A 26,115-nucleotide genomic window follows, 5' to 3' on the forward strand; every position below is an offset into this window, starting at 1 on the left:
TTCTACTCTGTCATATAGGATTGCTGAGTCAGAATCAACTTGACAGCACACAACAACAACAACAACACAGTTCTTATGAGTATTAAGGAGATAATTTAATAAAGCTTTCAGCGTAATCTTTGGAAAATTGTTAGTGCTCAGTAAATACTAGCTATGATAATCATTGGCATCTATTATATGTACTATGAGAGCTATAAGAGTTTCTGAACATTCAGTTAAAAACGACTGTGTGCTTTGTGAGAGATGTTGGATTATGGCTGTATTTTATATATTTATTTATTGTTTCTACCACAGGTCTGTCAGTTTGTCATACTCTGGGGACTTACATGTTGCTGTGTTACTGGAGGCTTTGCAAAGGGTATTTCAAATTCTAGCAGGGTCATCCTTGGTAGACAGGTTTCAGGGGAGCTTCCAGACTAAGACAGACTAGGAAGAAGAACCTGACAGTCTACTTCTGAAAAAATTGGCCAGTGAAAACCTCATGAACAGCAGTGGAACATTGTCTGATATAGTGCCAGAGGTTGAGTCCCTCAGGTTGGAAGGCACTCAGAGTAGGACTAGAGAAGAGCTACCTCCTCAAAGTAGAGTTGACCTTAATGACATGGGTGGAACCAAGTTTTTGGGATCTTCATTTGCTGATGTAGCGTGACTCAAAATGAGAAGAAACAGCTACAAAAATTCATTAATTATTGGAATGTGGAGTGTAGGTAGTATGAATCTAGGAAAATTGGAAGTTGTCAAAAATGTAAGGGAATGCATAAACATCAGCTGAAATGGACTGGTATTAATCATTTTGAATCAGACAATCATATGGTCTACTATGCTGGGAATGACAAATTGAAGAGGAATGGCGTCGTGTTCATCATCAAAAAGAACGTTTCAACACCAAAAAGATCAATCCTGAAGTACAATGGTGTCAGTGATCGGATAATATCCATAGGCCTACAGGGAAGACGAGTTGATACTATTACTCAAATTTACACATGAGGAAATTGAAGATTTTTACCAAACTGAAGTCTGAAATTGATCAAACAAGCAGTCAACGTGCATTGATAATTACCAGTGAATGGAATGTGAAAGTTGGAAACAAAGAAGAAGGATTGGTAGTTAGAAAATATGCCCTTGTTAATAGAAATGGCTCTGGAGATCACATGGTAAAACTTTGCAAGACTAGTGACTTATTCATTGCAAACACTTTTTTCCAACAACATAAACAGCAACTATACATATGGACCTCACAGGATGGAAAACACAGGAATAATATCAACTACGTCTATGGAAAGAGGTGATAAAAAATCTCAATATCATCTGTTAGAAAAACGCCGGGGCTGACTGTGGAACAGACCATCAATTGCTCGTAGACAAGTTCAAATTGAAGCCAAAAAAAATTAAAACAAGTTCATGAGAGCTAAAATATGACATTGAGTATATCCCATCTGAATTTGGAGATAATCTCAAGAATAGGTTTGATGCATTAAAAACTAATGACCGAAGACCAGGCGAGTTACGGGAAGACATCAAGGACATCATACACAAAGAAAGCAAAAGATCATCAAAAAGACAGGAGAGAAAGAAAAGACCAAGATAGATGTCAGAAGAGATACTGAAACTTGCTCTTGAACATAGAGTAGTGAGAGCAAATGGACGAAATGTTGAAGTAAAAGAGCTAAACAGAAGATTTCAAGAGGGCAGCTTGAGAAGAAAGAAGTAAAATATTGTAATGAAATGTGCAAAGACCTGGAATTAGAAAGCCAAAAGGGAAGAATACGCTTGGCATTCCTCGAGCTGAACGAACTGAAGAAAAAATTCAAGCCCTGAGTTAGAACTTTGAAGGATTCTGTACAGAAAATATCAAATGGCACAGAAAACATCAAAAGATGGAAGGAATACACAGAACTGGTTGAAGTTCAACAATTTCAGGATGCAGCATATGATCAGAGACCAATGGTATTGAAGGAAGAAGTCAAGCCGCTCTAAAGACATTGGCAAAAAAGAGGGCCCCATGAATTGATGAAACACCAATTGAGATGTTTCAGCAAAGGGATGCACTGCTGGAGGTCCCCGCTTGTCTATGCCAAGAAATCTGGAAGAGAGCTACCTGACCAATCAACTGGAAGAGATCCATATTTGTGCCCATTCCAAAGAAAGGTGATCGAACCAAATGTGGAAATTATCAAACAATAGTATTGATACCACACAGAAGTAAAATTTTGCTGAAGATCAATCAAAAGTGATTGCAGCTGTACATCGACAGGGACCTGCCCAAAATTCAAGCTGGATTCAGAAGAGTACCTGGAATGAGAGATATCATCGCTGATATCAGAAGGATCCTGGCTGAAAGCAGAGAATACCAGGAAGATGTTTACCTGTATTTTATTGACAATGCAAAGCATTCAACTGTGTGGATCGTAACAAATTATGGATAACATTGTGAAGAATGGGAATTCCAGAACACTTAATTGTGCTCAGTGGTTTGAACAGAGTGAGGGAAGGCTGCATGATTTAAAATGAGGAAAGGTATGTGTCACAGTTGTATCCTTTCACTATACTTATTCAATCTGTACACTGAGCAAATAATCAGAGAAGCTGGGCTATATGAAGAAGAACATGGATCAGGATCGGAGGAAGACTCATTAACAACCTGCAATATGCAGACAACACAACCTTCCTTGCTGAAAGTGAAGAGGACTTGAAGCATTTACTAATGAAAATCAAAGACTACAGCCTTCTGTATGGATGACACCTCAACATAAAGAAAACAAAAATTCTCCCAACTGGACCAATAAGCAACATCATGAAAAACAGAGAAAATACTGAAGTTGTCAAGGACTTCATTTTATCTGGATCCACAACCAACACCCATGGAAGCAGCAGTCAAGAAATCAAATGACGCATTGCATTGGGCAAACCTGCTGCAAGAGACCTCTTTAAAGCGTTGAAAAGCAAAGATGTCACCTTGAAGACTTAGGTGCACCTGATCCAAGCCATGGTGTTTTCAATTGCCTCATATGCATGCAAAAGCTGGACAATGAATAAGGAAGATCAAAGAAGAACTGTCACCTTTGAATGATGGTGTTGGGAAAGAATGTTGACTGTACAATGGTGGCACAGTGGTTAAGAGCTCGGCTGCTAACCAAAAGGTAGGCAATTCGAATCCAGTAGCTGCTCCTTGGAAATCCTACGGGGCAGTTCTACTATGGCCTATAGGGTCGCTATGAGACAGAATTTACTCAACAGCAATGGATTTTGGTTTGCCAAAAGAATTAACAAATCTGCCTTGGGAGGAATACAGCCAGGATACTCCTTAGAAGCAAGAACAACAAGACTTCATCTCACATACTTTGGACATGTTATCAGCAGGGATCAGTCCCTGGAGAAGGCCATATCATGATTAGTAGAGCGTCAGTGAAAAGAAGGAGACCCTCAATGAGATGGATTGACACAGTGACCACAACAATGGGCTCAAGCATAGCAATGATTGTGATGGTACGGGACTAGGCAGTGTGTCGTTCTATTGCGTGTGGCGTCACTATGAGTTGGAGCTGATTCAACGGCACCTAACAACAACAACTCTTGAGTTAGCACATTGTTTGTTGTTCCAAATGTATAAAATTACACAACACTGTCCCTGGTTTCAAAGGGCTTTCAAACTAATTTGGAAGGCAGCATAAACAGAGATAAAAGTAATATGAAAACTATAAAAAGCCTAATATAAGGTATATGTTGCTGTTAGGTGCCGTTGAGTCAGTTCCAACTCATAGCGACCCCACGTACAACAAAACAAAAGACTGCCTGGTCCACATCATTCTCATAATTGTTGCTATATTTGAGCCCATTGTTTCAGCCACTGCACGTGCATTGTATCTCACTGAGGGTTGAATTGTATCCCCTCAAAAATGTGTGTATCAATTTGGTTAAGCCATGATTCCCAGTATTCTGTGGTGGTCCCCCATTTTGTGATTGTAATTTTATGTTAAGAGGATTCAGGTGGGATTGTAACACCCTTACTGAGGTCACATCCCTGATCCAATGTAAAGAGAGTTTCCCTGGGGTGTGGCCTCCACTGCTTTTTCTCTCTCAAGAAATAAAAGGAAAGGGAAGCAAGCAGAGAGTTGGGGACTTCATACCACCAGGAAAGCAGCACCGGGAGCAGAGTGAGTTCTTTGTACCCTGGGTCCCTGCGCCTGAGAAGCTCCTCGACCAGGGGAAGATTGAGGACAAGGACCTTCCTCCAGAGGCAACAGAGAGAAAGACTTACCCCGGAGCTGAGGCCCTGAATTTGGACTTTTAGCCTACTTTAAAGTGAGGAAATAAATTTCTCTTTGTTAAAGCCATCCACTGTGGTATTTCTGTTACAGCAGCAGTAGATGACTAAGATAAGGGTCTTCCTCTTTTTCACTGACCCTCTGCTTTACCACGGATGATGTCCTTCTCCAGGAACTGGTCCCTCCTGATAACATGTCCAAAGTAGTTGAGATGAAGTCTTGCCATCCTGGCTTCTAAAGAGCATTCTGGCTGTTCTTCCAAGACAGATTTGTTTGTTCTTCTGGCAATCCATGGTACATTCAATATTCTTCTCCAACACCAAAAAATGTGTCAGTTCTCCTTCGATCTTCTTTTTCATTGTCCAGTTTTCACATGCATCTGAGGCGACTGAAATACCATGGCTTGGGTCAGGATCACCTTAGTCATCAAAGTGACATCTTAGTTTTTCAACACTTCAAAGAGATCCTTTCAGCAAATTTTTTCAGTGAAATGCATTGTTTGATTTTTCAGCTGTTGCTTCTGTGGATGTTGATTGCTGATCCAGGTAGAATGAAATCCTTGACAACTTTCATTTCTTTGCCATTTATCATAATGCTGTTTATTGGTCCAGCCATAAGGATTTTCATTTTAATTTTTTTATGTTCAGGTGTAATCCATACTGAAGGCTATAGACAGTGTCTTCTGTGAGTGCTCCAAGTCGTCTTCACTTTTGGCAAGCAAGGCTTTATCATCTGTGTACTGCAGATTGTTAGTGAGTCTTTCTAATCCTAGTATTGCACTTATTATGTTCTAGATATTAGCCCAAGGACCGTACATATGTTTTCATTTTAATCCACAACTCTATGCAGTTGGTTGTATTAGCATTCCCATTTTAAAGGTGAGCAATTTTGAACCACATTCCTAGGTCAAGATCTTCGTGTTACAGATGAGAAAACTGAGTACCTGAGAGGGAAATTAAATTCACAAGATTGTAGAGGAAATTAAAGGCAAAGTTAGAAGGCAAACCCAGGTTTCTTGTTTTCTAACTAAGCACCATTTCCAACACACCCTGTGCTTTCTGGCACTGGTAGCACCAGACCAAAATAAAACATTTGATACAAAATTGACATTTGCTTTATTCATGTTTTTTTTTTTAAAAAATCCCCAACGTTTACCACATTGACAAGGAATAATTTTCGTTTAAAGTAGGGCGCATACTCCTTAAAGGAAGTGTCCCCCCACAACCCCCACCCCACCCAAGTGACTCCATTTGGTAAATTAACTACTTTATTGTTCATCTGCTTTGAAGGTTCCACCAGGTATAAAATGGACTTTCCTAAAGTGGTCTCCTCCCTTCCCTAGTCCTCCTAAACCCCTATCTACTTTCTCTTCTCCCTAGCTTCCTGGCCATTTTTTAACAACATCACTCTAGCCAGGGAAACAAAAGTATTCTTAATCCTAAGAAGGCTTGGAACAGCCATGTACATAAATATTCCCAGATAATTCACTACCACCTACCCCACAAAGAGTAGGTACCAGACCAATCTACTTCTTGACCCAGCCTGTTTCCCCCAGCCACCATCCCCACCCCAGGACAAATCAATAAAAGTACTTTCTTTATTTTTCAGAAGACATGGAAAAGAGAATAAGCATCTCGGGGAAGCTTAACAGCATAAAATCCTTGATTTGTCAGTTTGAGGGTGTTAGGAAAGGCTGTGTCTCCTATTCTTGCCAGCCGTAGACTGTTATGAAAATTAAATAGGATAACAGGACCTATCCATTGGGGTTCAAATGAAGACATGAATTGTCTTCATTTCCTTTCCTACACCCAGCTCCCTTTGATGGCTCTCTTACCTGGGGTATAAATTAACCACTTATCTTCAGAGAAAGATGTAGTCTATAAGACTGGAATGATGGCCATAATAACAAAGGAGCATCCGAGGTTCATAATGGTTACGTAACTTACCCAAGGGCACACAGTGAATAAGTGTGGGACCTGAATTCAGATTCAGGTTTCAGACAGCCATGCTCATGTCTTCTCCATTGGTGCCTTAGCCTCTGTGACATGTAATATTAACATGAGCTAACATTTATTGAGGTCTTGCTATATGCCACGCACTTTGCAAAACTGCTAACTTTGAAGAAGTATTGAAATAATCATATTCCGACAAGGAACAGGAGTGGCTTTTGAATTTTCAACCTGACGCTGTCCTCCATATACCATGGACTGCCAGAAGACTGAACAAATCTGTCTTGGAAGAAGTACAGCTGGAATGCTCCTTAGAAGGGAGGATGACGAGACTTCGTCTCACATACTTTGTACATGTTATCAGGAGGGACCAGTTCCTAGAGAAGGCTATCATGCCTGGTAGAGTACAGGGTCAGCAAAAAAGACGAAGACCCTCAAGGAGATGGATTGACACAGTAGCTGCAACAATTGTCTCAAGCATAAGAACAATCGTGAGGATGGCATGGGACCAGGCCACTACAAAGGGTCAGTACGAGTTGGAACCTACTCAACAGCACTTAACAACAACAACTGTCCTCCAACTGAGAAAGGAAAATAAATAATTACCTATTTTGGGCACTTATAATTGAGTGGTATAAGACTTACAGGTCCAGACAACCAATCAAGTGGCCATCTTTGCAAGCTGGACCCTTGTATTTTAGGGTGGAGACATGATCCCCTTAACTCAGCAAATGTCTTTCAGCACCATCACCTCCTGTGATTGTCACAGAAATAAATGGAAATGTCATTTTTATATCACCTGCCTGAATTTTGGATGTTGACTGCATCCAGGATATTATCACTCATCTATGCTAATCACAGAAGAAAGGCCTGGCAATCTACTTCCATAAGATCACAGCCACTTAAAAACCCCATGGAGAGCAGTTCTACTCTGCAATATGTGGGGTCTCCATGAGTCACAGTCAACGGTAACGGGTTTGGTTATGGCAATCAGACATGCTGATATCCCTGAAACATTATCAGATTCAGCATCTGTCCTAATACCCACTTGAGTGGCTTGTCAAACCACGCAGTCACCATGTAAAAACTCACAGATCTGCCCAAATAGTTAACATAATCTCATTGTCACCAAAGTCAAGAGTTTCTGTATGAACTTGAGCTCGCCCCTCGAGCTTTAATGTATGACTATTTCAGAGGGGCCGGTTTTTAAATTACAGATCATGATCTCAGAGGCAGGCATGAACCCTCTCTCAGTTTAACAGGTTGGTTTCGGGAATCAAAGATCCCAAAGATTGAAGTGTCATCTGTGTTTTGTGGGCAGGTATCTACCATCACATACCCCATCGCCTGAGGAGAAAGTCATAACCTATGTATGTGTTCCAAAGGAATTTGGTTTCCCAGTTGGCAGTAAATATCATAAGTTTCCAAACTGGGCATGTATAGGCATTTGACATATCACTCTTCAGATCTAAGAATAAGACAAAGGATGATTTTATGCCAGTGCAGAACGGTGGGGAAGCTAATGATATCCAAAGTTCTCCCAATTGAAAATACTCCACCACCACATTCTCATTTTGCTACCTTGATCACGGGTAATACCACCCACCATTAATATTCAAATCCTTTTCCAAGGGTTAAAGCAACTCCAGTATGTCCATGGTGATGAGGATTTCCCAGGCTTCAGGGCCCAGGAGAGCCAGCTGGAGGGCTGAGGAATTTATACAGAAGCCCAGGTACAGCTAATCAAAAGTGTAGGCGTTAATTATGCAGATCATAAGGTAAGAGGCAACTGCTCCTTCAGTTTCTCTAGCTGTCATCCTGCTAGTGAAATTGCTAAAACCCTGCTCTCCTTTGAGAGTCCCTCCACCATTTCTTGGAGTCACTAGAAGATCCTAAGTGTGCTCATGAACAAAGGAGTATTTGTTCTCTCAACCACTGCTGCCCACAAAGCCGCCTCCAGATCCTCGTCGTTATCACTGCTACCCTTGGCCTCCTTAGCATCACCAGTCTATTGAGAGAACTCCATCTACTTTATTCTCAGCAGCCATCCTCCAGGAACACAATCAAGAGGCTCTTAGTGCTAGGTCAGAGACAAGGGATGCATGTATGCTATACAAAATATCCAGTTGCCATTCAGTCATGGATACCTCATGTGTGTCAGAATAGAATTGCTCCATAGTGTTTTTTATTTTTGTGGTTTAAGTGAAAGTTTACAAATCATGTCAGTCTCTCATACAAAAACTTATATACACCTTGCTATGGACTCCTAGATGCTCTCCTCCCCACCCTGTATTCCCTGTGTCCATTCAACCAGCTCCTATCTCTGTCTTACTTTTCATTTCACCACCAGACAGGAGCTTCCCACATAGTCTCATGTGTCTACTTGAGCCGAGAAGCTCACTCCTCACTAGTATCATTTTCTGTCTTATAGTCCAGTCCAACCTGTCTGAAGAGTTGGCTTCAGGAATGGTTCCAGTTTTGAGTAACAGAAGGTCGGGGGACCATGGTCTCCAGGGTCCCTCTAGTCTTAGTCAGATGATTAAGTCTGGTCTTTTTACAAGAATTCGAGGTCTGCATCCCACTGTTCTCCTGCTCCATCAGGGATTCTCTGTTGTGTTCTCTGTCAGGGCAGTCATCAATTGTAGCCGGGCACCATCTAGTTCTTCCAGTCTCAAGCTGGGGTAGTCTCTGGCTTATGTGGCCCTTTCTGTCTATTGGGCTCATATTTACCTTGTGTCTTTGGAGTTCTTCATTCTTCTTTGCTCCAGGTGGGTTGAGAACAATTCATGCATCTTAGATGGCCGCCTGCTAGCATTTAAAACCCCAGACACCCCTCACCAAAGTAGGATGCAGAACATTTTCTTAACACATTTTGTTATGCCAGTTGACCTAGATGTCCCCTGAAACCATGGTCCCCAGACCCCCATCACCACTACTCTGGCCTTTGAAGCATTTGGCTTATTCAGGAAACTTCTTAGCTTTTTGGTTTAGTCCAGTTGTGCTGACCTCGCCTGTACTGTGTGTTCTTTCCCTTCACCTAAAATAGTTCTTGTCTACCACCTAATTAGTAAGTACCCCTCTCTCCCTCCCCACCCTTGTAACCATCAAAGAATATTTTCTTCTGTGTTTAAACTTTTTTTCTTGAGTTCTTATAATAGTTGTCTCATACAATATTTGTCCTTTTGCAACTGACTAATTTCCCTCAGCACAATGCCTTCCAGATTCCTCCAAGTAATGAGATGTTTCATGGATTCATCATTGTTCTTAATTGTCGCATATTATTCCACTATGTGAATATACCATAATTTATTTAACCATTCATGTTAATCAGCACCGTGGTTGCTTGTATTTTTTTGTTATTGTAAACAGTGCTGCAATGAACATGGGTGTGCATATATCTGTTCGTGTGATGGCTCTTATTTTTCTATTCATAGCGTTCTCAGTGGCTGATTTTTCAGAAGTAGATCACCAAGCCTTTCTTCCAAGGTGCCTCTGGGTGGACTTGAATTTCCAGCATTTTTGGCTAGCAGCGGAGCACATTAACCATTTGCAACACCCTGGGATTCTCATACTCAACATCACCCACCCTCTTATGACTGTTTCCCTGCCCCTGAAACAAGCCTCTGCACCTCTACTGTTTACTTCAGGTGAATTCTAACCCAAAGGTTTCTTGGTCCCTCATATAACCCACCCCACTGGCGTTATATATCTCATTTAATCACCGCAGCAACCATATCTCATAGATTGTCCCAGTGTAAGCCATTCCTTACATCCATGAGTTTCTCAGAGTCACAACAGCCTCGGGTAAAATGAACCCAGGTTCATAGAAGTGAACTGCATCTCTCTGATTCTAGCCCCTCCCCTGTTGCAGGATCTCAGGTGTTCTGAGAATCTCCCTCTTCCAAACGGGTCACCTCTCATGTGCTTACAAATAAACTACCTCCTCTTTAACTACCATACTCCTACTGCTTTTAAACCCAAATTAGAGGAACAACTTTATAGGATACAGAATGTCAGGGAGGATATTGACTTATCACTTCCACTTCCAATGCCATCTTCACTTCTGCTTCCCGCATTCACTCAGACTATTAGTGCCCACAATGGCCATCAATGTTGCCAATATACCATTGTGTCAACCATCAAGAAACAATGACCAAAGTACCCAGGGTTGCTAGGGTTGCAAGTGACAAAAACCCAAGTCAAGGTGAAGAAGCACCAAAGGGAATTTATCAACTCAGATAACTGAGGAAATTCAAGGTAGAGTGACATTCAGGAATCGCTGTCTTCTCCCTTCCCCCCTCACCTTTTACTCATCTTGGTGCAGCTTCATTCCCAGAGAGGCTCCCTCCTTATAGTGACAATAGTGGTCAGTGAGAGCTGTGACTGTTGGTTCCAAATGTACAGCTACGCCTAACAGAAAGAGGGAAAATAGAAGCCTTTTTCAGTCAATAGCTCTGGAGTAAAAGACCTGGTAAGGCCCCTGATTTCCTCGGCTTGTATAACACACTCATCCTAGAAGCAATTACTGTCAACAGAGCAATATAAACCTTACCTGGCCAAGCCTAGGTCATATGTCCACCCCTGTGGACAAGTATAGGCGCCTGAATGGTGCTAACCTAAAGGTTAGCAGTTCAAACTCATCCGGAAGCTCCGAAGGAGAAAGACTTGGCCATCTGCTCCTGTAAAGATTGTTGTCTTTGTTGTTATTTTTAGGGGCTGTAGAATCGGTTCCGACTCATGGCAACCCTATGTACAACAGAATGAAACATCGCCTGGTCCTGCGCCATTCTCACAATCGTTGTTATGTTGGAGCTCGTTGTTGCAGCCACTGTGTCAATACATCTCATTTTTTGCTGATCCTCTATGTTACCAAGCATGATGTCCTTCTCCAGGGACGACTGGTCCCTCCTGATAACATGTCCAAAGCATGTGAGATGAAGTGTCATCATCCTCGCCTCTAAGGCACATTCAGGCTGTACTTCTTCCAAAACAGATTTGTTCATTCTTTTGGCAGTCTATACCAAAATCAAACCAAACCTGTTGCCATCGAGTCATTTCCAACTCATAGCAACCCTATAGCACAGAGTAGAACTGCCCCATAGAGCTTCCAAGGAGTACCGGTGGATTCAAACTGCCTACCTTTTGGTTCACAGCCATAGCTCTTAACCACTATGCAACCAGGGTTTCAAGGCAGTCCATCGTATACTCAAAATCCTTCATCAACACCATAGTTCAAAGGCATCAATTCTTCTTTGGTCTTCCTTACTCATTGTTCAGCTTTCACATGCATATGTGGCAATTGAAAATACAATGGCTTGGGTCAGGTGCACCTTAGTCCTTAAAGTGACATCTTTGCTTTTTTAACACTTGGAAAAGGGTCTTTTGCAGTAGATTTGCCCAATGCAATACATTGTTTGCTTTCTTGGCCGCTGCTTCCATGGGTGTTGATTGTGGCTCCAAGTAAAATGAAATCCTTGACAGCTTCGATCTTTTCCCTGTTTATCATGATGTTGCTTATTGGTCCAGTTGTGAGGATTTTTGTTTTCTTTATGTTGAGGTACAATCCATACTGAAGGCCATGGTCTTTGATCTTCATTAGTAAGTGCTTCAAGGCCTCTTCACTTTTAGCAAGCAAGATTTTGTTATCTGCATAACACAGATTGTTAATGACTCTTCCTCCAACCCCGACGCCTTATTCTTCTTCATGTAGTCCAGCTTCTCTGATTATTTGCTCAGCAAACAGATTGAATAAGTATGGTGAAAGGGTACAACCCTAACACACACCTTTCTTAATTTTAAACCACGCAATATTCCCTTGTTCTGTTAGAACAACAGCTTCTTGGTCTGAGTAGAGGTTCCTCAGGAGCACAATTAAGTGTTCTGGAATTCCCGTTCTTCGCAATGTTATCCATAATTTGTTATGATCCACAAGGTTGAATGCCTTTGTAAAGATTACAACTTAGAAAACCCTATGGGGTATTTCTATTCTGTCATATAGAGTCACCATGAACCGGAATCATCTCGACGGCACATAACAGGGCTGGAAAGTTGGAGAAGGGAGTGAGCAGGGAGTGGCTGCTAATGGTTATGAAGTTTCTTTCTGAGGAAACTGTAATGTTCTAAAATTGATTATGTTGATGGATGCACAACCATGCAAACATACTAAAAACATTGAATTGTATACTTTAAGTGGATGAATTGTATGATGTATGAATTATACCTCAAAAAAAGCTGTTTTAACAAAACTATTTGGTGCCTAAGATAAGGTTCGCAAAAAGATTAAAATTGCTTGTCACCTACAATTAATTACTGAGAGAACATTTGTTGCCTTTCCTGCCTGATAACCATTCCCCCTTCTGGTGACAAAAGTACTATAATTTCATTTGGGAAGAGCCACTTCATGCCCTTTCTCAACTCACATGTCTCCTGTGAAGCTGCTTCTACCACCTCTACCCCTCTGGTCTCCACGGAAGAACACCTGACCAGGCTAAGCCAATCAGCATATACCACTCCCTTCACAACAGTGATTGGTTCAGAAATATGCACATCACACTCCTGGTGACAGTGACTGTGTGAGTGGTAGGCACATGTTTGAAATAAGATCAATCATGGCTAATGAGACTTGACTCCTGGTGTTTTCATTTGAGCTCTCAGAGACTCCAGCCTTCCTCTTCTTAAAGTGGATATAGTTGGCAGCTCCTTACCAGCTCCTTGCCACCATGAAGGAAGAAGCAGACTGGGAATGAAAGCAACACAGAATTAGGTAGAGCTGAGCGATAGAAGGAAACCCTGGTGGCGTAGTTGTTAAGAGCTACAGCAGCTAACCAAAAGGTTGGTAGTTCAAATCTACCAGGCACTCCTTGGAAACCTTATGGGGGCAGTTCAACCCTGTCCTATAGGGTCGCTATGACTCGGAATCCACTCGACAGCAACGGGTTTGTTTTGTTTTGTTTGGAGAGATAGAAGAAAGGAGCCCTGGTGGTGCTGTGGTTAAAGTGTTCGGCTGCTAACCAAAAGGTCGGCGTTCAGCGGGAGAAGAGATGCGGTAGTCTGCTTCCATAAAGCCTTGGAAACCATATGGGGCAGCTCTACTCTGTCCTATACGGTTGTTATGAGTTGGAATCAACTCGATGGCAATGGTTTTGTTGTTGTTGTTGTTATTTTATGGAGAGAGAAAAGATAAGCTCTGGCTACATATCAGCTGAGCCCAGATTCCTGCCATGACTGCACCCAGCTTCTTTCTCTGTACTGTTCCATTTTAGAAGCCTTTTCTGCATAAAACAAAATGGGTTGGGCTTCCTATCATTGGTAACAAAGAATCGTAAGTGAAAGAAATCAGGAGTGCCTTTCCTGAGCACTGCCTTGGTAAGTGTGAGCCTACATTTGAGTTTAGGGAAGGAGTGCTCAACTGATTACAAGGTGGCCTGGTTAAGAGCTATAGCTGCTAACCAAAACGTCAGCAGTCCAAATCCCCCAGGTGCTCCTTGGAAACCCTATGGGGCAGTTCTACTATGTCCTGTAGGGTTGCTATGAGTCAGAATTGACTCGACGACAATGGGCTTGGTTTGGGTTTTTGGTCCTTTGTGTAAGTCCGGAGTTGGGACAGAGAATGTTGGTGCCTCTGCCACACAGTGGAGGAAATTAACAAGTCCAATTCTGTGTGGCGGCAAATATCTCTAGTGACACAGGTTATTGATAACTCACCATAACCTAATCTCCATTTCCAAAAGAGAAAATGGATTTAGAAACCTATCCAATTCCCATTGCCCAGCAAGATATAGTTGGCCATTTTTTTCCCCCCAAGATATCAGGGAAGCAAGAGAGGTGAGATTCCATCTGATTTGCAAAGTAGTAGGTCCTGTGAGCATTTATGTGCTGATCAGCTTTCAGAGAACCAACCAAGCCTCAAGCAAAAATAAGGTTTATAGAGGCTCCTGTGGATTAGTTATCTTTCTGATCAGTATTTAGTTGCACTTTAAGAATTAATTTCTTTAATACAAAGGTGAGCACTGGTAATGCATATGAATATTCTCACCTTTGAAGAGCCTTGTATTAAGCTAAATACCCAGAGTATTAATGGTATTATGAAACCCAAACCCTCCAAATGAACAATTGAGGTCTTATATCCAACTTGGGAGATAAAACACTTCAAAGGCCTTCTTTAAGATATGAAGACCGTGGGCATATTCACTTTTGGATTTGGGGTTTGACTCATGTTTGACGTTCAAAGGATCTGAACCAAGTTTGTCTGACTACAGAACCACTGTTCTTTCCTGCTAACGCAGTTTCTATAATAAATTAGGAACCCAATTTTTTTTCCCCCAGTTTTGTTCCCTCTCCTGTGGAAGAAACCTCAAAGATCAAAAAGTTTGTTCCTCTGCCTGCAGGCCAATCCTATATTACTGAAAGTGAAGAGGACTTGAAGCACTTACTGATGAAGATCAAAGACTACAGCTTTCAGTATGGATTACACCTCAACATAAAGATTATACCTCAACAATCCTCATAACTGGATCAATAAGTAACATCATGATAAATGGAGAAATGACTGAAGTTGCCAAGGATTTCATTTTACTTGGATCCATAATAAAAGCCCATGGAAGCAGCAGTTAAGAAATCAAAAGACGTATTGCATTTGGCAAATCTGCTACAAAAGACCTCTTTAAAGCGTTGAAACGCAAAGATGTCACTTTAAGGGCTAAGGTATGCCTGACCCAAGCCATGATGTTTTCAATCGCCTCACATGCATTCGAAAGCTGGACAATGAATAAGGAAGACGGAAAAAGAATTGACACCTTTGAATTATAGTGTTAGCTAAGAATATTGAATATACCATAAACTGCCAAAAGAACGAACAAATCTATGTTGGAAGAAGTACAGCCAGAATGTTCCTTAGACAGTAAGGATGATGAGACTTCATCTCACACACTTTGGACATGATATCAGGAGGGACCAGTCCCTGGAGAAGGACATCGTGCTTGGTAAAGTAGAGGGTCAGCAAAAAAGAGGAAGAATGTCAATGAGATGGATTGACACAGTGGCTGCAAATTGGGCTCAAGCATAACGATGATCATGAGGATGGTGAAAGACTGGACAATATTTTGTTCTGTCGTACAGAGGGTCGCTATGAGTCGAAACTGACTTGACAGCATCTAACAACAAAAACAACCCTCAGAAAACCAAATTCAAACAATAAAGGGAATTTATTATTTCATATAACTGAACAACCTTGGTTGGATGGGTAAACTTCTGGTAAAGCTTGATCCTGCACTCACATTTTGAGATCAGGACTTGCTTTCTTTCTATCCATTTTTTTTAGCTTACTGTTAGTCCATTTTCTTCAATGTTGGCTTGTTCTCAATCCGTCTCTCCCCTCATGGTGTCAGTATGTCTGGCAACAACTATTGGAGCTATGCGAATCCTTGTTCACATCCAGCAGAAGTAGAATCTGTGTCCCAACATTTCCAGCAAAAGTTCCAGGGTCTTCTCTGATTGGACTGCTTAAATCACATGCCCATTTCTGAGCCAGTGGTGGTGGTAATGGATGATGGTAATGGAAAATGCAACATGTTAATTGTCCCAAGCCAATTAGGTTCATCCTTGGAGCTAGAGACAACGTCAGTTTCACACAAACAACATAGCTGAGAAATTTGGGGTATAGTATGTGGAGGAAAGGGGAGATGGTGGATGGCAATCCACAATATCCATTACTTCCCACATATTACACATGAAGCACCAGAAAACCAGAGAGGTTACCTTACTCACTCAGAATCACACAGTAAGCTACATGGGAGTAGAAACTAGATCTCAAAATCACTGCCCTAAAGAGCATTGTTCTTTCCTCACTGTATTAAACTCATTCCCAATTGAAACATACCAATGTCACCCTGCCTTTTAATACTTCTAAACTTTCAGAGAGAGAGAGAAAAAAAAAACTACTCTTTACAGGTATGTGGGGAAAAGTAAATTACTTGCAGGTGGGCTCCATTCCTCAGGAGGAGGCTCAACGATTTTCAAGAATATGTGACAAAAAAGAAAAATCACAGGACCCCAACCCATAGACCAATGAAGTCATCCCAACCACACTGAGCAACACAAGATGCCAGGCAGGGAGAACAAAGGAGAGAGTCCTCGCTTGGGCCCTGGGGCCGTCTCCAGACTTGAGGGAGGAGGCTGGGGGCCAGGACTGCCTTGCCTTTGTTCCCAGTCCTCCCCTGGGCTATTTGCATTTCATTTTGGTCCTCGGTGATTTAAGAAGCCCAGTGAAAGCCCTTGGATGTGGTTAGGACTTTCATGCTCCGGTGATAAATAATGTGACCAGTGTGTATGGCCTAGAGTCACTGCATTATCAAAGAGCTCCTTGGAAACTGGGGAAATGGTGGGCTTTTTTTTCTTCCTTCTCCTTGTTTTACTGAATTATTTTTTTAATCCCCTTGATGAATTGATTTCTTATCCCGTTCCAAGCATTTCATACCATCTAGGAACTGACACTTGCCCTGTCTTCGGAACCAGATTTTTTTAATACCGCTGTCCAACCGGAGCTTTGATCAGCTGATCAGAGTTAAAAGGATGAAGGACACCAGGCCCCTTCCTCACCCTTTTCACTCCACCACACTCTCCAGACACATTTTTTCCCCAAAAAAGAAATCTCCTAGTTGACTTCAAAGGGAATTCTGCCTACCGAAGAGATAATACTGATGGTGGGGGGGAGGGATGGAAGGGAGAGAGTTGAGAGGAAGGAAGAGGAACTCTGGACAAGGAGGAGAGCCAGGTGGATGGGAGTTGGGCCTGCTGGGACTCAGGACCCTAAGCTGGAGGGATCAGACCATCACTTGGCAGGAGACGTGACAGAACAGAAGTCTGGGCTTGGCTTTGCTGGCATTGAAGTCGGGTTTGGGGAGATCTGAAGGGAATGACTACTGGTTACTTCTCTAATTAAAAGCTTCTTAGGTCTGCTCCCATTTCTTCCATGGTGGTTAAGAGCTTGGGCTTTGGAGTCTTGCAGGCCTGAGTTCAAGTTCCAGCTTTGCCGCTTTCTGAGTGTGTTCAGTGGGCAAGTTTTTTAACCTCTCTAAGTCTCAACTTTCTCATCTGTTAAATAAGAGTGTACAGGACTGTCCTCTCCCCTTCTGCTGCAGTCATGGTAAACCAGTAGTATTGGAAAGGGTGAACTGAACATGCTACCTCCCGAGGCAAGATAGGGCCCACCTTCAGGACAGAAAACTTCACCTTCCACTCTGCAGGCATGGAAATAGGCAGAGAAGGAACTGTGCCTCACTCGAAAGCCCAAAGTTTTCTAAGTCACAAGTTGTCAAGGGAGTGGGGATATAGGAATTGAGAGGGAACTATAGTATGTGCCAAAGGGAAAGGAGTATCATAAGGTAGACTCACACATGAGTGAGGATGGAGATAGCCCAAAGACCTAAGCAGCAGCTTACAGGTGCCACATGTGGATTTAAATCAATCCTCCTACTTCACTATGAATCAGGTGAAAAGGATGAGCTGAATTTGATTCAGGGTGCGGGGCATACCCTCTCAGCAACAGCAGGGGAGTAGACCACCAGGTTTTCAGTTACTAGCTAGTACCTGAGACAACACCAGTGGGGATAGGGAAAGCCCTTTATAGAGAACACATGTTGAGACCAATTTCCTTAGTTGTATTTTCCCTCTTAGAGGTAGAGGTACTTTTATAGGTCAGAGATAAGGTGACTAGTGTCCAGGACCATCTGCCGTCAAGTTGATTCTAACTCACGCTGATCCCATGTGTGTCAGGGTAGAACTACGCCCCGTAGGGTTTTCAATGACTGATTTTTCAGTACTTAATCACCAGGCCTTTCTTCCAAGGTGCCTCTGAGTGGACTCAAATTTCCGATCTTTCAGTTAACATCCAAGCACATTAACCATTTGGACCACGCAGAGACCCCAGTATCCACAATACAGAGAGCAGAATAATGCTTGTCCCTTACCGATGTTGTTAGGATCAGATAATAGATATTGAATTTAGAACAATACAAAGCATAGAGTGTGTACTCAAATAACGGTAGCTATTGTAAACGTCTCAAGAGCATCCTATTTGCTTCATTTAATGCATAAGTTCCTTCTTTTCATGGTGGAAAACTTAGAACACAACTCAGATTTCAAATCAGGGCTTCGAACTGGTGCTTTCTTGTTTGAACCCCTGCTGAGAATTTGCATTTCTAACAAGTTCCCAGAAAAGTATACAAAAGAATCACTGGGGATCTTGTTAAAATATAGATTCTGATTCAGTATATTTGGGGTAGAAATGCAAACTCTCAGCAGGAGTTTGAACCAGAAGGAACTAGTTCAAAGCCCTGGTTCAGATGCCCTTTTCCTCATTTTGTGTGGTGGCTTTTTGGTCACAAAGACTGATAATGTTTTCTTTTCCACTGTTCCATCATCAAAGAACTTGGCTTTAAGACATCTAAAAAAACCTCAGTGCCAGGACAGCCAATTAGGTATCAATGAATGGTGGAGCCTTCAACTTAAGGGCTCATTTTTTCCGTTTGTCTTCCGGAGCCATGGTAGCTCCAACCCTCTGACAGAATAATTTACAGACATCTTTTTAAGGGTACTTTGCCCATTTTGTGGGTTCAGTATGGCTGAAATCACATCAAATTTTCTTTCTGCCATTTGTCATATACCTGGACCCTTTGTATCCTCCCACTAAGCTGTCATTCTGTGGTTACTCAAGAATTGCCAACTGGTTTTTCATATTAACCCAAGAAAAACATCATTAGGAAGGGTGAGCCTGTGGCCAAATCCATTGCTTAATGGCCTGCGAAACCAAACAGAAATAAATTGGAGGTATCTGAAGTCTCTCTACTAACAAGGAAAGTGAAACTTGACTCTATAAACATGAAAAATAGTAGGTTGCCATTCGTGCATTGCACATTGCAGCAAGTTTTCCCTGAATAAAGGCACTTGTAGAAATGTTCCATTTCTCCTCAGATTTTCTTGTAAAGACAGTTTCAAAAGGAAAGCCATTTTTTCTAGCAGGGAAAGCAGTTACATTTTCAGCTTTCATGAAAATTCTCATTCACCATAGAACGGATTCTTTGATAATGGGCTCTATTTCTTCTTAATGGAACTGCAAAATTATGGAAAAAGTGCTTTAATACCATCTCCCTTTAGGCTTCTCTTTTGCTCCTTCCTGCCATTCCAACTCTAGTCTCCTCAATGTTGTTGTTGTTAGCTGCCATCAAGTTGGCTCCAACTCATGGCAACCTTATGCATAACAGAACAAAATGTTGCCCTGTCCTTCACCATGTTCATGATTGTTGGTATGTCTGAATCCATTGTTGAGGCCTGTCATGGATTGAATTGTGTCTGCCAAAAATATGTGTCAACTGGGCTAGGCCATGATTTCCAGTATTGTGTGGTTGTCCTCCAGTTTTTGATTTTCCTATGTGTTATAAATCATAATCTCTACCTGTAGTTAAAGAGGATTAGGATGGGATATAACACCCTTGCTCAGGTCATATCCTTGATTCAGCGTACAGGGAGTTTCCCTAGGGTGTGGCATGCACCACCTTTTATCTTACAAGAGATAAAAGGAAAGGGAAGCAAGCAGAGGGTTGGGGACCTAATACTACCAAGAAAGCAGTGCAGGAAGCAGAGCACGTCCTTTGGACCCAGGGTTCCTGCACAGAAGAGCTCCTAGTCCAGGGGAAGATTGATGACAGGGACCTTCCTCCACAGCCGGCAGAGAGAAAGCCTTCCCCTGGAGCTGATGCCCTGAATTTGGACTTCTAGGCTACTAGGCTGTGAGAAAATAAATTTCTCTTTGTTAAAGCCGTCCACTTGTAGTATTTCTGTTATAGCAGCACTAAAAGACTAAGACAAGGCCATTCCACATCATTGAGGTTTTCCCTCATTTTTGCTGACCCTTGACTTCACCAAACATGATGTCCTTTTCTAATGATTTGTCTTTCCTGATGATATGTCCAAAGTTATCAAGATGAAGTCTCGCCATCCTTGCTTTTAAGGAACATATTCCTTAGAAGCAAGGACTCTCCGCAATATACCACCCCTAACATCAATCACCACCCCACTCCTTTGTCTACCACTTTACCCCTACCTCCATCACCGCACCCCACCTCCTCTACCATCCTCTACCTCTCTCATACCACCCCTATCTCTAGCACCCCACTCCTACCCCTACCATCCCACTCCTATCTCTACCACTTCACCCCTGTCTCTACCACCCTACCTGTACTTCCACCACCACCCAATCCCATGGACGCATAAGCAAAAAATCCAAGTTACCTACAAAGTTAAAACACAGGCTGACATCAAACCTCTCAATAGTATAAGATAGTGGATCACAAATTCTGAGGAAAGAAAGGATGACCCAAGATTTTGATATCCAAGGAAGCTGTCCTTCAAATCCAAAGACAACAACCCACCTAAAACATTCGATAATAAAAAATCAGGGAATATAACATTTACCAGAGAATATAGAATATCTATATATGGAGAGAGAGGGTGGAATAAAATCACAAATGTTAAAGGTAGTTATTTCCACCTAGTGATATATATATATATATATATATATATATATCATTAGAAGCAAGAATGACGAGACTATGTCTCACATACATGTTATTAGGAGTGACCAGTCCCTGGAGAAGGACATCATGTTTGGTAAAGCAGAGGGTCAGCAACAAAGAGGAAGACTGTCAATGAGATGGATTGACACAGTGGCTGCAACAACGGGTTCAAGAAGAACAACGTTTGTGAGGATGGTGCAGGACCAGGCAGTGTTTCGTTCTGTTGTACATAGGGTCACTATGAGTCAAAACTGACTTGACAGCACCTAACATAACATACATACATATATACAAATATAAAATAATATAAATATATTGTTGTTGTATATATATTGTCTTTATATATGTTTAAACACAGGCAACTAAGATGAACCAAAACAAGGAACTTAGAAAAAGAGAAACCATGGTTAAAATTTAAAAAAAAAGAATAGGTGATGAACATTAATATATCACGATATAGAACTAAAGTTATTTAGCTGCAAGAATTGCAATTTAAAAATACAATGTAAAAATAATAATATAACTAGTCAAAACTGGTAAATAGGGAATACTTGTGAAAACGTGTAAGGATTCTGATTTTCTAGGGTGTTGTATTAGGGAGTTTATAGAGATGCCTAAATTTAAAACACATTTAAAAATACATATATAGTGACCTCAACCTGTGAATTTTTTTTAATAATCTTTAGTAGAATTATTCAGGAACTTTTCTTTAGTGGAAATAAATATTTATCTGAAGTTTTAGTAATTCCTCCAGTTTCCTTCATTTCTATGAGATTCTATGATTATTTAAGTTAATACTTTGGGGGTTTAAAGGCATGCAGAGTATATTCCTTTTCTCTAATTTTTTTTCTATCTGTTCTTTTATCTAGGGGTGGAGAGAGAGGATGAAATAAATCTTAAATGTTGAAGGTGGTTATTTCTACCTAGTGAGATTGGGGATCGCTGTTAGTTTTCTTCTTTGCCCTTTTCTGTGTCATGTAACTTTGTTTCATGATTATCATGTATCATTTTACAAAGACAGTGTTAATAAAGAAAATGAAAATGTTGGATTTGAACAAAAAAGAGTAGTCAGTGTCTTCTCCCAGGCCTCTTGGACCCCTCTCTGATAGCCTGGAGGGGGGCCCTCGGGAGTGTCTGTGATTGTCACAATGAGGGATGCTCTGTCTGAGGGTATCTCCTGAACTATTTTCTATCTGCCCCAGAGATAGATTGCCTAGCAACTTGACTTGTAAACTCCCTCTTGGAAGTACAAACAGGAACCTAGAAAAATTAATGGCTAGTGTTCTAAGTTACAAGAAACCGGCAAGAATATAAACATTCTTTCAAGGGGGATAAAGTGAATGGCCAAGGCTGGAGTCTACACCTTCTGCATCAACCGTCCAGAGAACAAGGCAAAAACATTGCCAAGTAGGTCTCAACTCTTATGACCAATTCTTTACTTGAGAACTTTAAGGAAATAAGGTTTCTAGAGGAAATTAACAAAAGTGGAAGAAGACTTGTTTCAGCCAAAACTCAATGACTCTCAAGATCTTTGGTCTCCACCATATTTGGGGCTCAGCTGAATGGGGCAGGTGAAAAGGGCTTAGCCCCAGCTGCTAGGGCTACCTCTTACAAGTGCCAGGAAAACACTTTTTTTTTTTTTAATGCATATGCTAAGTACTTTATGGAGTTCCTGGAGGTGCAAACAGTTAAGTGCTTGTGGCTGCGAACTGAAAGGTTGGCAGTTCAAGTAAACACAGAGGCACCTTAGGAGAAAGTTTTGGTGATCTACTTCTGAAAAAATCAGCCACTGAAAACCCTACACAGCACAGTTCTACTCAGACGCACGTGGGTCACTGACTCAGAATCGACTTGGTGGCAACTGGTTTGCATTCTTTGAAACACTTTATAGTCATTAAATTCCATTTAATCTTCACAACATCCTTATGAGGGCAGTGCCACTGTTATCTCCATTTTACAAATAAGGAAACTGAAGCTCAGACAGGTTATGTAACTTAACCCAAGGTCATCCAGTTAATATTGGTGGCCCCAGGATTTAAAAAATGGTGGATGTGCTGCTCAAACTTGACAGCATTCCTGAAAGAGACAGGGACTCAAGTCCAGCAAAATCAGCTGGGTCAGAAAGGAGCAGAATCTAACCGAACCAGAGTCAAATCTAGGCAACCAAGGCGCAGGCTGGGTCTGGCAGTTCTGAGAGGCAGTGAGAAGAACCACAGCAGGCAGAGATACGGACCCCACCCCTATTCCAAAGCTCCGTTCAGACATCCTGATGTGTAGGGGAGAAGTACCTTCCTGCTCAGGATAGTTCTGTAACCAGAGGGCTGTCAGAGTTCTGCACCTGGGTTCTCCTCTGATGAGCCAGAGACAAGGATACTCACATGACCCAAGAGGCCTTGTCAACCTTCTGTAAGTAAAATTTCTTTAGTGGAATTCAGTGCACACAGTCTTAAACTAAGCTTCATGCAAACAGCATGAACGTAAGGTGGCTGGATCCTTACGTTAGGACCTAGCTGGACTGGGAAGACAAGTCTGTCATTCCCAGGTTCCACGGTGAAGTGCCGTATTCAATTGCATTTTCCAAAAGCATTCTCTGTCCCTTTGCTATGGCTGCTGTGATTCCTTCTCTCTGACAGGCTTAAGCGTTCTCATTCCCCATAACCACTGCTGGGCATGTAGAAAACTAGCAGTGAGCCCTAAGAAGACAAGTCCAGTGGGGGCCTAGCATCTTCTACCTGCTGGTAGAACATCCTCACTCCAAGGCCACTACGTATGGCCACAGTGGCTCTGCATTGCACAATTCCAGGGGGTGTCATTCACATGGACTATACTGTGAATGGTGTCCCTTGGAGCTGTGAAACATGATGGCCCTGGTTTCCTTCCTTATTTGCAAAACCAACTCCTATTCATCTTTCATGACTCTGCTCAAGCACTGCCTTTCTTCTCTGAACTTTTCCATAACCTCCACCCCAAACAGTAACAATAGTAACAACAATGACTAGCATTTACTGTAACGTAAGCCCACTGCCATCAAGTTGATTCCAACTCATAACAACCCTATAGGGCTTACAAGGCCATAAATCTTTACAGAAGCAGACTGCCACATCTTTCCCTGAGGAGGCACTGGTGGTTTCAAACCTCTGATCTTTCAGTTAGCAGTCAATTGTTTTAAATGCTGCACTACCACACTGGGCTGCTAAGAGAAAGGTTACAGGTTCAAGTTAGCCCAGAGGCTTCTCATAAGAAAGGCCTGATGGTCTACTTCCAAAAAATCAGGCACTGAAAACCCTATGGAGCATAGTTCTACTCTGACACACATGGGGCCACCACAAGTAGGAACTGATTCAACAGCAGGTGGTCATGGTGGGGGTGGATAGTACGGGCCAAGCTCTGCACTAAGCACTTCATGTCACTATCACATGATGTAGATACCATTATTATCTCCATTTTATAAAGGAGGAAACCAAAACTTTGAAAGCTAAAGTTACTTGCTCCAAGTTCCAACCTGAATGAAGGCAGGCTGACTCCAGAATCCAAGCCCTTGGCCTTTCCACTGTGCCAGTCATGCCTTCTTTTGTGCCTCCCAATACCCGGAACCTACCTTTCTCAGAGCACCTATAATACTGCAATGTGCTCATTTGTTTATGGTAGGTCTATCCCACTAGACTGTGAGCTCCTTGAGAGGAAGGCTCCTGTCTTATCCATCCTTATGTACCCTGGGCATCTATTAAAGAGTTGGAACTCGATAATGTTGGTTGAATGAATGCATAGGTAATTGATGGCCACTTGATATGGCTCATTTCTACTCTGACTCCGCCCTGGGCTCTGCCCCTCAGTTTGCCTGAACACAGGCATGAGTCTAATTTAAATGTACTCAGAAGTGACTGAGGACAGGAACTGGTATAAAGCAGGACTCTTGGCCCAATTAATTACTTAAAAGTGTCCAGAAGTGTCAACTGTTAACTTTGCAACCATTGGAAGACTCAGAGACATCACTTTCTAAAACAGGAATCAGCCTGTCATGGATTGAATTGTGTCCCCCAAAAATGTGTGTCAACTTGGTTAGGCCATGATTCCCAGTATTCTTTGGTTGTCCTACATTATGTGATTGTAATTTTATGTTAAAGAGGATTAGAGTAGGATTGTAATACCCTTACCAGGTCATACCCCTGATCCAACATAAAGGGAATTTCCCTGGGGTGTGGCCTGCACCACGTTTTATCTCTCAAGAGATAAAAAGGAAAGGGAAGAGAGCAGAGAGGGGGTACCTCACCCCATCAAGAAAGCAGCCCCGGGAGCAGAGTGAATACTTTGGACCCAGGGTTTCTGCATACAGAAGCTTCTAGTCCAGGGGAAGATTGATGAGAAGGCCAACAGAGAGAGAAAGTCTCCCCCTGGAGCTGAAGTCCTGAGTTTGGACTTTTAGCCTACTTTACTGGGAGGAAGTAAATTTCTCTTTGTTAAAGCCATCTACTTGTGGTATTTCTGTTATAGCAGCACTAGATGACTAAGACACAGCCCTTCACATGATCCTGAAACTAACATTCCTCAAGGCTGAGAGTCAGCGTTGCAAACCTCATTCATAGCACGGTATTTACTCTTTCAGGTTGAAAGGAGGCTCACGTTTGCCACCTTGAACAGAGCCTCTATACAACATTTTTATTCGTGTTGAGAAGCGTAGAACCACAGACCTTAGAAATGTCTTGTTCCAGTAATTTTCAAACATTATAAGCTATGAAGCCTTCCTAGTTCCTAGGTAGCACAACTGATTTGTGCTCAACTGCTAACATATAAGTTGGTAGTGGTGGGAACTCGCCCAGTGGTACCACAGAAGAAAGGCCTGGTGGTCTGCTTCCACTAAGATTACAGAAAAGAAAACCCTATGGAGCACAGTTCTACTCTGTAGCACATAGGGTTGCCATAAGTCAGAACTGACTACACAGCGACTAATAACAACATATGAAAGCCCAATATATAAATCAGGGAAAAGACAAACAGCCGTGGTTGAAGTGGGACTGGGGCATAGAGCCCCACCAGCTCAGCTTCTTCTTTGCCTACATCCCATAGAAGCTACTGAGGCACCTCGGTGAAACTCCTAGGGCTTCACCGAAGATGGTGCAGGGGCCACTGATTTAGTGCAACTCCGGCAGCTTACAGATGAAGAAAGAGAGGACCAGAGAGGGGAACAGATACACTTTTCCTAAAAGTTGATGGTTCCTGTAAGTTGAGAGTCAGGAGGCGTATCGGTGGCATACCAAACTCATGAAATGTTTGCTATGCTTTTATATTTGGAGCTGGAAGCCAAAATTGATATTACCCCAGAGCATCTATAGA

This window comes from Elephas maximus, chromosome 4 (assembly GCF_024166365.1).
Source record: "Elephas maximus indicus isolate mEleMax1 chromosome 4, mEleMax1 primary haplotype, whole genome shotgun sequence".
Lineage (NCBI taxonomy): Eukaryota > Metazoa > Chordata > Mammalia > Proboscidea > Elephantidae > Elephas > Elephas maximus.